Source organism: Canis aureus, chromosome 5 (genome assembly GCF_053574225.1).
Source record: "Canis aureus isolate CA01 chromosome 5, VMU_Caureus_v.1.0, whole genome shotgun sequence".
NCBI lineage: Eukaryota > Metazoa > Chordata > Mammalia > Carnivora > Canidae > Canis > Canis aureus.
In genome coordinates, this window is record NC_135615.1 from 77,623,436 (window position 1) to 77,638,122 (window position 14,687).

Consider the following 14,687-nt stretch of genomic DNA (forward strand, 5'->3'; position numbering starts at 1 on the left):
ACCAACAGAAAAGGCATTACTTATAAAAGAATGACAATTGGATTGATACAGACTTTCCATTTTAATAACAGATGCCAGAAGAAAATGCAATTAACAATTTTTGAACATTAAGGAAAATAACAATCAAGTATCCATATCTAGGTTGAAATAAAATTATCTTCAAACACAGACGTCACTGAAAGAATTACTTTAAGAAGAAAACTGAGCCAGAAAAAAAAGGAACAGAACTTAAGAAAAAACAGCAAGTGGCAAGCAAAGAAATTGCTAAACAAACCCACCAGAAAAATTAAAATCAGAAAGACTGCTAACATCAATGTTAGTGAGGATGTCAAGTGACTAGAACTCGTATACACCGCTAGTAGAAATGTAAAATGGCATAACCACCTGGGAGAACTGTGTGGAGTTTTCTCCTAATACAGAAGAGACTGGTAATAAATCCAACAACATGGATAAACCTTAAAACTATTATGTTAAGTCAAAGAAACCAGGCACAGAAAAGTCTATATATATGACTCAACTTACAGGAAACAGAAATACAGGCAAAACTAATTTACAGTGATAAAAATCAGATAGTAGTGTGGAGGTTGTGAGGATGGCGTAGGGTAGGGAAATGAAGTGAAAGAGAGACAAAAGAACCTTCTAGAGGGGGTGCCCGGGTGGCTCAGTGGTTGAGAATGCCTTAAGCTCAGGTCGTGATCCTGTAGTCCCAGGATCGAGTCCCACATCAGGCTCCCTGCATGAAGCCTGCTTCTCCCTCTGCCTGTGTCTCTGCCTCTCTCTCTTTCTCTCTCATAAATAAATAAAAAAAAAATTTTTTTAAATAACTTTCTGGGGAGTGAAAATGTTCTATATCTTATTTTAGGTGGTGTTTAAGGAGCAGATATTTGTCAAAACTCTTCAAATATAACACCTAAGCTCAGATATTAATTGTATCTCATAAAAAAGAAATTAAGAAATGTGTTGGTATACCTAAAATGTACTGGCTGTTTAAAAATGGGTACTGGAAAGAGAGATTAAAAACTAGGTAGAATAATGACAACCACAGTCGCTAGTTCTAAATGCTTTGCATATATTAACTTATTTAATCCTTTCAACAATTCTATGAAGTAGTTACTCTTATTATTCACGTTTTACAGATTAAAAAAACTGTGGCACAAAGAGGTACATAACTTACCTAGGGTTTATACTTATGTGGGGCAGAGCTGGGGTCCAAACTCAGGCAGCCAGGCTCTAAAGTCTGTATTTGTAGAAATCCAATGCCTCTCTGAAATTAACAATGAACAACAACATGGAAGATGAGAGGAAACCAGAGTCAGGGTGTTCCAACGGTCAAGAGGATGACAAGCACAATGACTGACTTTACCTTTAGCCTAAGTGAAGTATGTATGTTAATAGTTAAGAATGTGGGACGCCTGGGTGGCTCAGTGGTTGAGCATCTGCCTTTGGCTCAGGGCATGATCTTGGAGTCCTGGGATCAAGTTCCACATTGGGCTCCCTGTGTGCAGCCTGCTTCTCCCTCTGCCTATGTCTCTGCCTCTCTATCTCCCTCCCTGTGTCTCTCATGAATAAATAAGTAAAATCTTTAAAAAAAAAAAAAAAAAAAAGGTAAGAATGTAGGGGAATAGAAGCAAGATAAATATTTTTAAACAGGGGGTACAAAAGAGAATAAAGAAAATGTGATTAATCCAACACCAAGTGAGAAAAGGAAAAAAGACACAAGAAAACTACATTAAACAGAAAATAACTGAAGATGGCAGAAATAAGTCCAAATGTATTAGTAATCACAATAAAGAAACAGATCGAACTTTCTGTTAAAAGGCAAAGAGATGGGGCCCCTGGGTGGCGCAGTCAATTAAGCGTCCAACTCTTGCTTTCAGCTCAGGTCGTGATCTCAGGATCATGAGATGGAGCCCTGCATCATCTTTGCGTTCAGAGCTCTCTCTCTCTCAATCTCTCTCTCTCAAATAAATTTTAAAAATCTTTTAAAGGCCGAGGGATTGGATTCTCTGATTGGGTTTAAAAAAAATCAGCTATATGTTACTTAGAACAAATGAGTAGGTGTGTTTACACTTAAAGCGGTGCCTAGTGTGTAGAAACTAATACATGTGGTAATTGTTACTACTATTAAACTGTGAATCATCCTCATTAAATGGTTTTACAACTAGCCATGTGACTTGACAACTGAAGTACCTATCTGTAAATAAACAATTAAACTCTATAATCTCTGTAGACCACTTTCAGGTATAGAATATTGCTATTCAATAAATCTAATATATAATCATGAGAGATACACTGGTGATTTGGGAGCTACTGACATGTACTATAGAGGCTAAACTATACTTTGCTGATCTCACAACTAAAATATAAGAGCCTCTAACATATATTTTACTGTTTCCCCTAATTCCCTTTGTAGGGAAGTTAAACTGAGGAGAGAGAATACAGCATTAGAGATAATGTCGTGAAAGTGTACCTTTCAGAGTTACAACACTGCATGCTGAATCTCTTAAGTGAAGTCCTATAGATTCTTGTATAGAGGCAATCCTAAATTATGTTATTAAGCACTTAGTGAAATTGCCAGGCTTGGGAAAATTGTCAAAGGTCCCAAGGGAAGAACATTTAAGCAACAAAAGAGCACCAGAAAGATGGATGTTCCTCAAAGGAACAATATTAAAGCCTCAAGAAAAGACTATACTGATAGAGAATAAAGATACTTAGAAAAAACTTAATTGGCTGAACCAAGTGCTGTATAATGACCTAAAACACAAATGGGAAGAATTCAATACAAAGTGGAAAGTAGGCCAGCTTTCTAAAAGGAGTACAAAGAATATTTATTTATTTATTTATTTATTTATTTATTTATTTATTTATTGTTTATTTAAATTTTTATTCTGTCTACTTCCAGAAAAGATTTGAAAGTTTAGGGATTCTTTAAGTTAAAAAGAAACAAGAGAAAAACCAGAAAGAGCAAAAGTGAGAACTAAGTCACAGTTCATAAGAAACATGGAATCCCTTCAATGAACAAGGAGGAATGTAACGCTAAACACTCTTGATATGCACTGCCTAATTAGATAAAACAGATGCTCTGAAACCCATAATTGCTGATGATGTCTTTAGCAAAGCACTCAAAGACCTTTGCTGTCACTATTAGAGAGCAGGAGGCTCTTTTCTGTACCTCAGGAATTGGACTTACCATTCCTCAATTACTATACATACATGTCATCCAATCCTAATTATGGGTTATTTGCCTATTATTTACTCAGCACATCGGTAGGTGCTATGAGGCAACCAAATGAAATATAAAACAAGATCTTTGTCCACAGGGAGTTGGTAATAAAGTTGACCCAAAGCTGGAATGATTGAAAATAGTTCTCTTAAAAGGACTCAATCCATAAGAGACATATGGAAAGGAAGGCGAGAAAAACAACAACAAACAGACTTATCCCAGTGGGTGGCAAGGACAAGGAAAGAGCTACAGCTGGTAAATGCAAGCGAGGTACAACCTCAACAGGCCAGGGTGAAAGGTAAAGAACTCCAGACAGAGGAAGAACCATGAACTCAGCTCCAGAAGAGGCACACCTGGCATGTGTGCTGGACATCGTGTGTGTATAGGACACAGGTGCTACACGTGGCTTTGGAAGGACATCCAAGAACTAGCTGCCATCATTATTATGGACATTGGGCAGGTGAGGGCGGGTCTCCAAAAACATTCACCGAAGAGGCAGTGTGGAGCACAAGGCTACCTAGCTAGGTTAGGCAGGACAGAAAAGGAACAGAGGAACTTCCACCTGCTTGGAGGGAGGAGCTTCTGCAATAGGACTAGCACTATTAAAGCAGAGCTTTCCCAGTGACAGGAGGGCTGGGCTAATAAGCAATGTGCCTAGCAATGGAAAGGGAAGAACAGGCCTCCTCTATTATGTTGTCTATATTGGCTGTCTATACAGGTTGTTGCCTTGGACATCCTATATTGTGGAGTTCCATGGAGAATTTGGGCCCACTTCTGCCTGGATTTCCATGTTCCAATAACCAAGAGAGAAAAGCCATTCTATTACTTAATCAACGGTCCTTGATTCTGGTTGCCCTAACAATTCTGAACTCTCCTTTGGGCACATCTATCTCGTGGTAGGAAACATCTCTCTTATGGTCTGGCTCAATGCAATCTTATCTGCTTAAAGGTTTTTGTTTTGTTTTGTTTTTTCCTGTTGCTGTTGATAATCCCTTTCTCCTGAATAAAATCTTTATTTCTACCTTGATGTCTGGGCTCTGCTGGAACCAGAGAGCTGGAAGAGACCTCGGAGAGCCCTATTCATCGCTTTCAGCAAACAGAAGTTCATTACTTTATCTATCACGTACTCTTGTCGCATGACCAAATGACCTTAGTCCAATCTCTTTCCTTTTTAAGGGAGGAAACTGAGGTCCTGGGAGGCTGAATTGCTCTTTGATCCAAGTCAGCTTTAACCCCATGGCTATTTAGTATCTCACAAACAACCAGAGTCAGGTGAAATAACAGGCACTCTCAACATAATTAGAGCAAAGATCACACATTCAGAGACAAGAAAGGGGGCATTTGCTACACGCAAAAAAGATGATTTAAAATGTAAGGTATCTAAGGAATCAGTTAAGTTAAAAGAGAACCACTAGCAATTATTTCTGAGAATACAAGGTGGATGGGTGAGGTCAGAAAAGGGTGGTTGCAGCTTTTAGTGGGCCCAGATTTCTCAAGTTCAAAAGCAGCTGTCATTTGGTCTTGTCTCTTACACAGAGGACCTGAAAGGCAGTAACGTGTAGTGTAAGGGATGGAAGTTTCTGTATTTGGCACTCCTGGATTCATAGTAGTATCCCGTTATATGTATCGTCATCATTTCTAACGCTTCGTCACTATCATCCTCATTCCATTCCAAATGCTAGTTCCCTGTGGTTCTAGTCCTTGAGATTTATAGCAATACCTGACTGGCCTGTGTGTTTTCCTAAGGTACATTCTGGTCATTGGGAAATCCAAGTAACCTGAATAGCTCTGAAGAACCCCAAGAGTGAAGATTCTTAAGTAGCTGGTGGCATCAAGTATAAAATTCACCTCTGGGGATTTGGATGCTATCCAGTGAGCAATATGGTAGACACTAAGTAAGGAAGATATAGAGATCATAATCCCTTGCTTGTGTACTGAGATTTACACCTCATCCCATTTATCTTCGTTTTACAGAGGAAGATTAAGGCTCAGCGATGTTAAATGCCTGGTTAAGAGTCATGAGTTGGCAAGGGGTAGAAGTGAGCCCAGGTCTCAATTCTCAAGCCATGGTTCTGTCCCATATAATGTGAAGGCCTCGCCAGATGCCAACTTAGCTACCACTTTTGCAGATAACTTTCCCTTCCAAGAGTTCAGCGGCCACTAAGAAGTATAGCTGTCAACTTTTGGTTACTTAAAAAGTACACTTAGTCTCCCCCCTGAGGGAACTGGTTAGAGCCAACCACATCCACTGCCCCATCAGCTCAGGAGACCATATTTTTTTCTCAATTATCAACTCAGGTCTCATGACAGAGTTAGCCCTAATGATATTCTGCTCTTTCTTTTCATATTCTGTCAAATTATATGAAGATATTATTTATCAAATGACTACTAATAAGAGCTACAAACAAGTACTTTACTATGTTTCTAAGCACTTTTTACGTTACCTCCTTTAATACTAACAATCCAGCAAGATAGGTAAAACCAATTTACCGTAAGTCCTAACAGTGGAAAGGTTAAGGAACAGGCCCAAAATCACATAGCAAATTAGTAGAGGAACTGAGATTTTATTTTATTTTTTTCAAAGATTTTATTTATTTATTCATAGACACACAGAGAGAGAGGCAGAGACACGGGCAGAGGGAGAGGGAGAAGCAGGCTCCATGCAGGGAGCCCGATATGAGACTCGATCCCCGGTCTCCAGGATCACACCCCAGGCTGCAGGCAGCGCCAAACCGCTGCACCACCAGGGCTGCCCGGAACTGAGATTTTAATCCAGTCGGCCCAACCTAAAGCTCTTGCCCTTATATCCACTAGAAAGGTTTCTGACCTGTGATTCTGTCAAAGAAAAGAATCTGATCCAGAAGTTCTGGGGTAGGGCCTGAATTCTGCATTTCTAATAAGCTCCAGGTGATATGGATACTATTGGTCCAGGAACCCTCTGAGGAACAAAGCACTAATACAATGCCTGTTCTCAATCACTTTTTTCGTATCAAATTATTATGTCTTAAAGTAACTTTTCACTTCTAAAAAATCTCAAGTCCTCTTCAAATCCTTTCCTTTTGCACCTGCCTTTGGCTCCAGTCAGAAAAAAAAAAAAACTCCCTAACAGCTCTGGGAATAAAACCTACAAAATATGGAGGACTCCAATAACCATGTCTGAGGTGAATAGCTCTATGGCCTGACACCAACCCCAAATCCTGAGAATGCATTTCAGCAATCTGGTCTTCCAGGGTTAGTACAGCTTCCCTGGCTGCTGCTAAAGTAACTAGAGGTCAAACTGCTCCTGATCCAAAGTGGTCAGCTGAACCTGGTTAAGCCTTGTAAGAGCCTAAGACGGTACAGTCAATCAATCAACGTATGCTGAACTGAAAACAAAGAAGAGATCTCTGCTTATAACACTATTATGAACTACTGTGTCATTTCCTTTTTAGCCACTATCCCATCTGTCTTCCCCAGAATCAGACAACTCTATAGCCTTCTACCCAGTTTCCCTGAAAGCTGTACTCAACAGCATTTCAAAGCCTGCATTCTCTTTTCTGGCACAAAGCCTAAAATCAAGCTCAATATTATGTGTTGCCTTAACATCCGGTAAAATCAGGAGGGCCTCAAATGACCTAATTACAAACTCTACTACCCACTCTGCTTGGTAGACAAGGTCCCTGAGCCAAACAATCCTCCTTATCAAAGGGACTAAGGTCCAGTTCCTATTTATCCCTGAGTAGTGGGCTTCAGTTCCTTATCAGCCCCCAAAATTATTCCAGCAAGCCAATCATATCCTCTGAAAGAAACCGGGAGGCAACCCACCCTTTTGATACTACAAAGCCTGCCTCCCACAGCACCTGATTACTCACTCTGCTCCTGCGGGCAACCCTGTGTCCTTCTCTGGGGCTGTGAGTATATGTGACTAATAAGCTACGGTCAGTCTCATCAGCCAGTGTCCAGTGTTGTGTGTTCAACCATCCCTATAACCCTAGGGTAGGAATCCCTTGCTCAGCAACAGGGTGAATAAGAAGTCCTGAAATCTCTTTTTTGCCCAATCCACTGGCTCTTCTTCATATGCTTGAATCTCTAGAATGCCTTTCGCAAGGTCATCAATTGCTCCATGATGGTAATAACGTCCAGCACCGTACTAAGCACTGTCCATACACTTTTCCTTTCAATTCCCCTAACATCCCCATTATTACCCCTAACGTACAAATGAGGAAACTAATGTCTAACAGGTTATGCCCAAGACCATATAGCTAGTAAGTCTGAGCATGGTACCAATGCAGTTCTGCTGGCTCCCTGTTCTTAATTACTACCTTAGTCTTGACAGAACTTCTGGGCTCGGTGTTAGCATTCCTCAACCCCTCTCCACAGACAGAGATGTGCTGCTGGCTGGCCTGACAGGAGCACCTGCATGTGAGATGCCTTATTTCTTCCGGTGGCCTCTGCTGAAAGATGGATGGAGATGCTTATCTAGAAAGAGTGCTGTTGGAACAGGATGGTTGGCTGGCTGCCAAGAAACTTCCCTTGATGGCTTGAACTTAATTTACCAAAAGGTCTAGTCTGGTTGTCAACCTTGCAGATATAAACACCCTATCCTATAAAAGTCTCACAGTTAATTGGTTGGGAGGTTGGATAACACAGTCTGAACTTAAAAGAAATATAAATCAGAAAGTGAATTTATTAGTTCATTTATTAGCGAAATAGGCCTACTCTTTACAGTTAGGTGTGAAAAAACTCAAGCAGCAAGGTCAAGTACCATCAGAAGAGACTGTATACTACCAATTCAATGGAAACCCAGCGCATCTGTCTTCATCTTGCAAGTAAATGCCAGGCCCCAGACTGGGCGGACAGGGTCTGAGCATCAGTGTCCACAACACAGACACCACCAACTAACATTCGATCTTGTCCGTTCCATCACCAACTTCCTGGACTCTTCTGTGGCTCCAGTCTCTCTTTTGATTTAGTTGGATTCAGCTTTGTCTTTGAGGTAACCTTGTGCAGGTATTCAGTAGCACTGACCATGTGCTAATTTTTCAGTCTCTTTCAGAATGCAAGCAGTACCCTCCTGTTGCCCCTGCCCACAGGCTTTTCACTCGGTGCTCTGAACATCTATCGAGTCAGAACTACTCTTCTTGCAAGGAGCTTCACCCAATGAAGCTCTCAGCTCACTTCAAATTTATCCACCCTCTAAAGTCTCCCTGGCTATTATCAGATTCAGTCCTCACTCTTTTCCTTTCCCCGGGTTCCTCACCCACTCCCCCCTCCCATGCGCTTCTGTAGCCTGTCACTCTGCCTTCAGTCACTCTGCCACCCATCACTAATTAAAACTTTATAAAAGGAATTTATCAATACCAAACATATGTGAAATGACTCTTGATCAGAAGGATAATAAAAATCTGAGAATTCTGCAACTAAAATTATCCTTAGAGACTATATGTAATTCAGGCCTGTCATTTTACAGATGAAAAAAGCTGATAGAATTAAGTGACCTGCCAAGTCACAGGCCTAAGTAATGGCAGGGCCAAACCCAGGACCCGGATTTCTAGATTTTCAAGCCAGCACTTGAACCAAAATACCAAACCCCTAAGTATACACAACAAGGGAGTGGCTCAGTGGGGAGGGCTTCCTAGGTATCTCATAGACTGGTAGCCACTAGCAGGAGGCCTGTTATACAGCACATTCACTATTTTTCCTTTGAATGTTGATTAAGTATTAACCACTGATAGCTCTTTCAATGAGAAAATAATTATCCTCAAGCCAGAAAACTGCCCAAAAGTGTCTTAGGGAATATATGATTGCAATTTCCCCGATCCACTATCATTAATACAACTAGAAGGTAGATTTGTGACTTCACAACAAAAAGAAAAACCACATTTTTAAAGTGACTCTTTAAGATACTTAAAAGATTACATGTTTAATGAATATATAACTGAGGTCATGATATAGAAGGCCTTCTTACACATAAAGGAAACAGATGAAATTCACAATCAAGCCCATTAAAATCAGGCAAAGGATTGGAATAAATCTCTCCAAAGAGGATATAAAAAATGGCCAATAAGCACATGAAAAAATGCTCAGTATCAGTTGTCATTAGAGAAATGAAGATCAAAACTGCCAGGAGCTACCACTCCACACCCATGAGGATGCTATAATAAAACAAACACACACAGGCAGAAAGTACAAGTGTTGCTGAGGATGTGGAGAAATTGGAGCCCTCACACATTGCTGGTGGGAATGTAAAATATGCAACCACCACGGAAAACAGTTTGCAAGTTCCTCAGAAAGTTAAACAGAGATACTACATTAGCCAGCAATTCCAATCCTAGGTCTAACCCAAAAGAAATGAAAACACATTCCACACAAAAACATGCTCATGTTCACTGAAACATTATATGTAATAGACAAAAACTGGAAACAACACAAACGTCCACCAACTGATAAATGAACAAACACAATGTTATATAGCTTTACAATGGAATATTATTCAGCCATACAAAGGAACGGAATACAGAAAGCATACAACAGGAGTGAAACTTGGCAACACTATGCTCTGTGAAAGAAGCCAGTCACGAAAGGCCACATACCACAGGATTCATTTACACAAACTGTTCAGAATAGGCAAATCCACAGCAATAGGAAGTGAATTAGTGCTTGCCAGGGGCTGGGAAGAGGGGGAGTAGGGGAGTGAATGTTAATGGATATGGGAGTTTTTCTTTTAGAGTGATGAAAATATTCCAGAATTAGAAAGTGGTGATGGTTACACAGACTTTTAAGTTGTATACTTTAAAACAGTAAACTGTATAGTATGTGCATTATATCTAAATAACTTTTTAAAATTAGACTCTAGAAGATTTTTAATAACATGAGGAAATGCTTTTAATATACTAAAAGGAAAAAAAACAGCATGCAATTGATATTCCAAATTCCAATTTGGTTTAAAAGTATTTGTACATGCATGTACATATCTGCATTTAAAAAGACAGAAAATATATCAAAATGGGTTCCTAGGTAGTGTAACGATGGGGGATTTATTCTTCATACATCTCACAACTATTTATAGTAAACATGTATTATTTTTAGAACAAGGGAATTTAAAATAGAAACCCAGGGTACGCCTGGTTGGCTTCAAAGCCAGTGTCATTTTCAACTACCTATTCACTATTAAACATTTATTTAGTTCTTACTATGTACCAAGCAAAATTAAAGAAGATATTATCTCTGCCTGCAGAGAATTTCCACAAGTCTAGCATGAGGTTTAAACCTGAGTCTATGGATTTGGAAGGGAAAGAAGAGTCCATGTGCTCTTTAAATTACATGCAATGTCGTCCCAACTGCACACTTTCCAGGGCGGAGAGCCCACTGCTGTCATGAGCAGCAGTGCAGCTTAATGGTTAAAGGATGGAGCTGGAGCCACACTACCTGGTGTGAAGATCCACCGTCCAATCACAAAGTGTGTGATCTTAGGAAAATTACCTAACCTGCAAGGGGCACAGTTTCCTCCTCTACAAAATAGGGGCAATAATAGTACGTCTCTCACGGGGTGGTTAGAAGAGTCAATGAGTTAACACCTAAAGCACCAGCACTCTGCACTGAGGACATATTAAGTGTGTAATAAATTCATTAGCCGCCAGCCACTATCAATCACCATCACTGCCACCATCCCACCACTGAATTCTCAAGGAGGTAGAGACTGGATGGACAAAAGACCACTATAAAGATTGTTTGCCACATCTAAACTGGCAGCATCTGATTCTTGATAGGCCTATTAAAACCATTACATTAAACTCACTTCATTTTCTAGATTCTCTCAATTTCTAATGAAACTCTTCTTTTGAGGCATTGTATAAAATACAATGAGACAAAAACATCAAAATGTTCGGTATAATAAACCGCTTGTCTCCTCTTATCTTCTAACTCCCAGAAACAAGCGATTTTTCAAGGCTATTCTAATGGAAGGAGGCTTTGAGAGGCTTATCTGTCTCTCCCGTGCCTTTCCGGCCATGCTGCTCTGATTCAGTAGCTCACCCAAGATGACTCTTCACAGGCCAAACTGCAAAATCTCTGGAGCAACACAGTCATCTAACGAGTGGCTGGGGACTGTGACTGCGTTCCACCTACTGCAACTCTTCCATCCTACAGTCAAGAGTCTCAACAAGCAATCATCAATCCAATGCTTTTATATCCTACCTCTTAGGTGTTAAAAAAAAAGACTCTTGGCTTTGTCACTGGTACTTACAGGCATTTTGCAGTGACCTGAAGATGTGGATAAGCTCTGAGGTTTCACCAACTTGATTATGAGAATACACATGCTTTTCCTCAGCAGGGAATAATCAATCTAGACACACAGAGGAACACAGTAACAGCAGACCAAAGTTCAAATCCAAAGATACCCATTTAATATAAAAATTAGAGCACTCAGGAAACTACACAATACCAAACCAGGCTAGGTGACTCTAGAGACTAGGTGCCTACAGTAGGGGTCAGAAGCTCTAGGGACGCCTGGGTGGCTCAGTGGTTAAGCGTCTGCCTTCAGCTCAGGGCGTAATCCTGGAGTCCCATGATTGAGTCCTATATTGGGCTCCCTGCATGGAGCCTGCGTCTCCCTCTGCCTAAGTCTCTGCCTCTCTATCTTTCATGAATAAGTAAATAAAATCTAAAAATAAATTAAAAAAAAAAAAAAAACCTCTGGAGCCCGCTTTACTATGTATCGCCCACCCTGGTGGTAAATCACAGCAAATTAGGAATCATCACGACTTGCAGTACTGTCGCTCTCAAAGGCTGTGTGACTTTAGGCAAGCCACTTAACTCTCTAGGCTTGTTTCCTCATATATAAAATGGAGGTATTAGTGCTTGTTAGTGAGATAGCTGTAAGTACTAATAAGCCACTGTATGTATATAACAAAGAGTGCTGGGCTGTAATCTGAGAGAATTCAAAGCCTTAAACTCACTGAAAATTAACAGGTGATACAAGAACTTTTGAAATCATTTGGTCCAATTCTCTCATTTTGTAGATGAGGAAATGGAGGCGTTGACATGTGTCTCAAGATCTTCCAGGTAACTAATGACAAAAATAAGACTCTTCCTGTTACCTATGTTTCTGGTATATACTCTAAGCAATGAAGAACACATTTTGGAAAGGGAAAAAGACACAGTTCGGAAGGGTTAAGGTAGGGATCTAACAATAGGAGCTAACATTCGCGAAAGTTTATTATATCCCAGGCACTGTGCCAAGCACTTTGCATGGTAGCCTTATATAATTTTTGTAAAACCTGTGAGGTAGTTACTATTATTAATTCCACTTTCAACTGAAAAAGTAGAGTCCTATCAAAAGTAAACAGCTTGTTGGGCAGCCCAGGTGGCTCGGTGGTTTAGTGCTGCCTTCAACCCAGGGCGTGATCCTGGAGACCGGGGATTGAGTCCCACGTCGAGCTCCCTGCATGGAGCCTGCTTCTCCCTCTGCCTGGGTCTCTGCCTCTCTCCCTCTCTCATGAATAAATAAATAATCTTAAAAAAAAAAAAAAAAGTAAACAGCTTGCCCTAAACCACAAAGCCGATGAGTGCCAGAGTCCGTAAATGAACCCACACTGTTTGACTCCAGAGCCGGAACCTTTACCGCTGGATGCTGCCCAAGCGTGGGAACTGAAAAAGCAGTAAAGCTCTTGATCCCTCAGTCTTTCTCCCACTTTTTTGGTAACTTCTCTGTTCAGAGGCAGGGCAGAGATACATAGTAAACAAAGTAGGGCTTTTGTTGTTGCTGTTGTTTGTTTTTAATTCCAATAAACATACAGTGTTATATTAGTTTACAATAGAGATTCACCAATTCTATACATTACCCAGTGCTCATCATGACAGTGTACATAAAGTATTTCTAAAGTAAGAGGAGATGACTTTAATTTTGAGGCTACTTATTCTGTGCTCTATGGGCACCACACACACTTCTTTGAAGCCATGAAGCAGGTAATGGTGCTGTTGGGACAGATGGAGCCCACGCAGCCCTAGTGGGGCTCTAAGGCCCCAGTTCCTTAGTCAGTGTGTGGCTGTCCATCCCACAGATCTTTACTGAGCTCAGCCAAACACCCTTAACTAAAGCTGTCCTTACATTGAGAAGAAGTTCAATATAATCCTGCTCTCAAAGAGCTCACGGCACAAGTAAGAACATCACTTTTAGCTTAGAAGCCTATTCTTTTTACACCTCAGTAGTATCAGGCACACTGAAGACTATGGAGTTCCCCCACTGCCTACATTACTGTCCTGTGACACTATGCAGATCACCCAACCTTCCCTAGACCTCTGTGCACACTCACAGATGAACTCCATTCTCCTCTCCTCCAGTGCTAGAAGTTTCTTGTCTTTGAAGAAGCAGGGATTATTTTCCTCTCCAACTTTCTCTTTTCTATCACCAGGGAGCATGACTTGAGGGGGTTAACTTGAGCTAGCAACAACAACAAAATGCAAAAGAGGATAACTTTCCTATTGCTTCTAACTTTGGGAAAGAGCCTATGGGATTCCATAGTATTTGCTCAAAAATGTTCAAAGAAAGACATGGAAAATTTCATCCTCAACACTTCACTGCCTGAGAAAAAAATCCAGAACTCTAGGGGCCAATTATTCTGCTGTCTTGGACTCTGACCTTCGAAAGTCTCCCTCTGGTTTGAACCTGACTGGAACTGAGGGCAGCTGACAGCAGAGTGCCGGCTATAGGAGCAGCTTGTATCTAGGTTGGTCAGAGCTAATGACTTCAGAGCATCATTCACAAGTTATAGGATCTCACTAAACCTATGGCCTAGACAAATAAGAGCAGCAAGTTTTATACCATTATTTAAATTCCTAAGTTCCTGCTATGTTCTCAATATCATGCTGGGAGCCAGTACTCAAAACACTGGCAGGCCTTTCAAAATCAACTAGTACTAGGCTATACTAATAAAACCAGGCCAAGAGAAAGCAAGTGTGAGCAGAACATATAAGAGAAGCGGGGCAGGGGGTGGGGGATTCAGAGGGCTTACTGTTTGCAAACAAGTAAGGGAAATCTTTGTGATTAAACTAGATAGAAGGGAAGACTAATGTAATACTATGAGCTGGAGTTTAGAATGGAGTAGCTTCTTGACCGTCATCCTTGTTTCTGCTTTTCCCTAGCCAGCTGAGACTTTAAAATTTGAAAAACAATCTTAGTAAGAAGCTAAAAAGAGATGGGTTCTAAACCTGACTTTAACTTTGTAAACTGGAGTTACTTAATTTTTCAAAGTCTGTTTCCTCAACCTTAAGGGAGGTAATGTGTAAATGGGAACTCATAATGCTATCTACATTTTTCTATATTTGAAACTTACATATTTTAATGGAGAAACTAATTAATACCTATTGCTTAGTTGCTATAAGGATGACAAGAAATAATTATGGAAAAGACCTAGCCAGTGACTAGCATTTTGTAGTATTCAATAAATGATAATTATCATTATCAACATGCTATTTTTTAAAGTTC

At 40.4% G+C, this 14,687-nt stretch overlaps 1 protein-coding gene across 8 annotated transcripts in view; it reads right to left on the reverse strand.

The window, feature by feature from the left end:
• ZBTB40 (zinc finger and BTB domain containing 40) overlaps positions 1–14,687 on the reverse strand; it is a 73,461-nt gene that overhangs the window by 49,499 nt on the left and 9,275 nt on the right. For 5 of the 8 annotated variants that reach the window (XM_077899214.1, XM_077899215.1, XM_077899217.1 and 2 more), the window contains one exon: positions 1,175–1,264. The exons of the other annotated variants lie outside the window; for them this stretch is intronic. The gene's annotated coding sequence lies outside the window, so the exon portion shown is untranslated. The remainder of the gene's footprint in view (positions 1–1,174; positions 1,265–14,687) is intronic. 8 annotated transcript variants of the gene reach the window in all.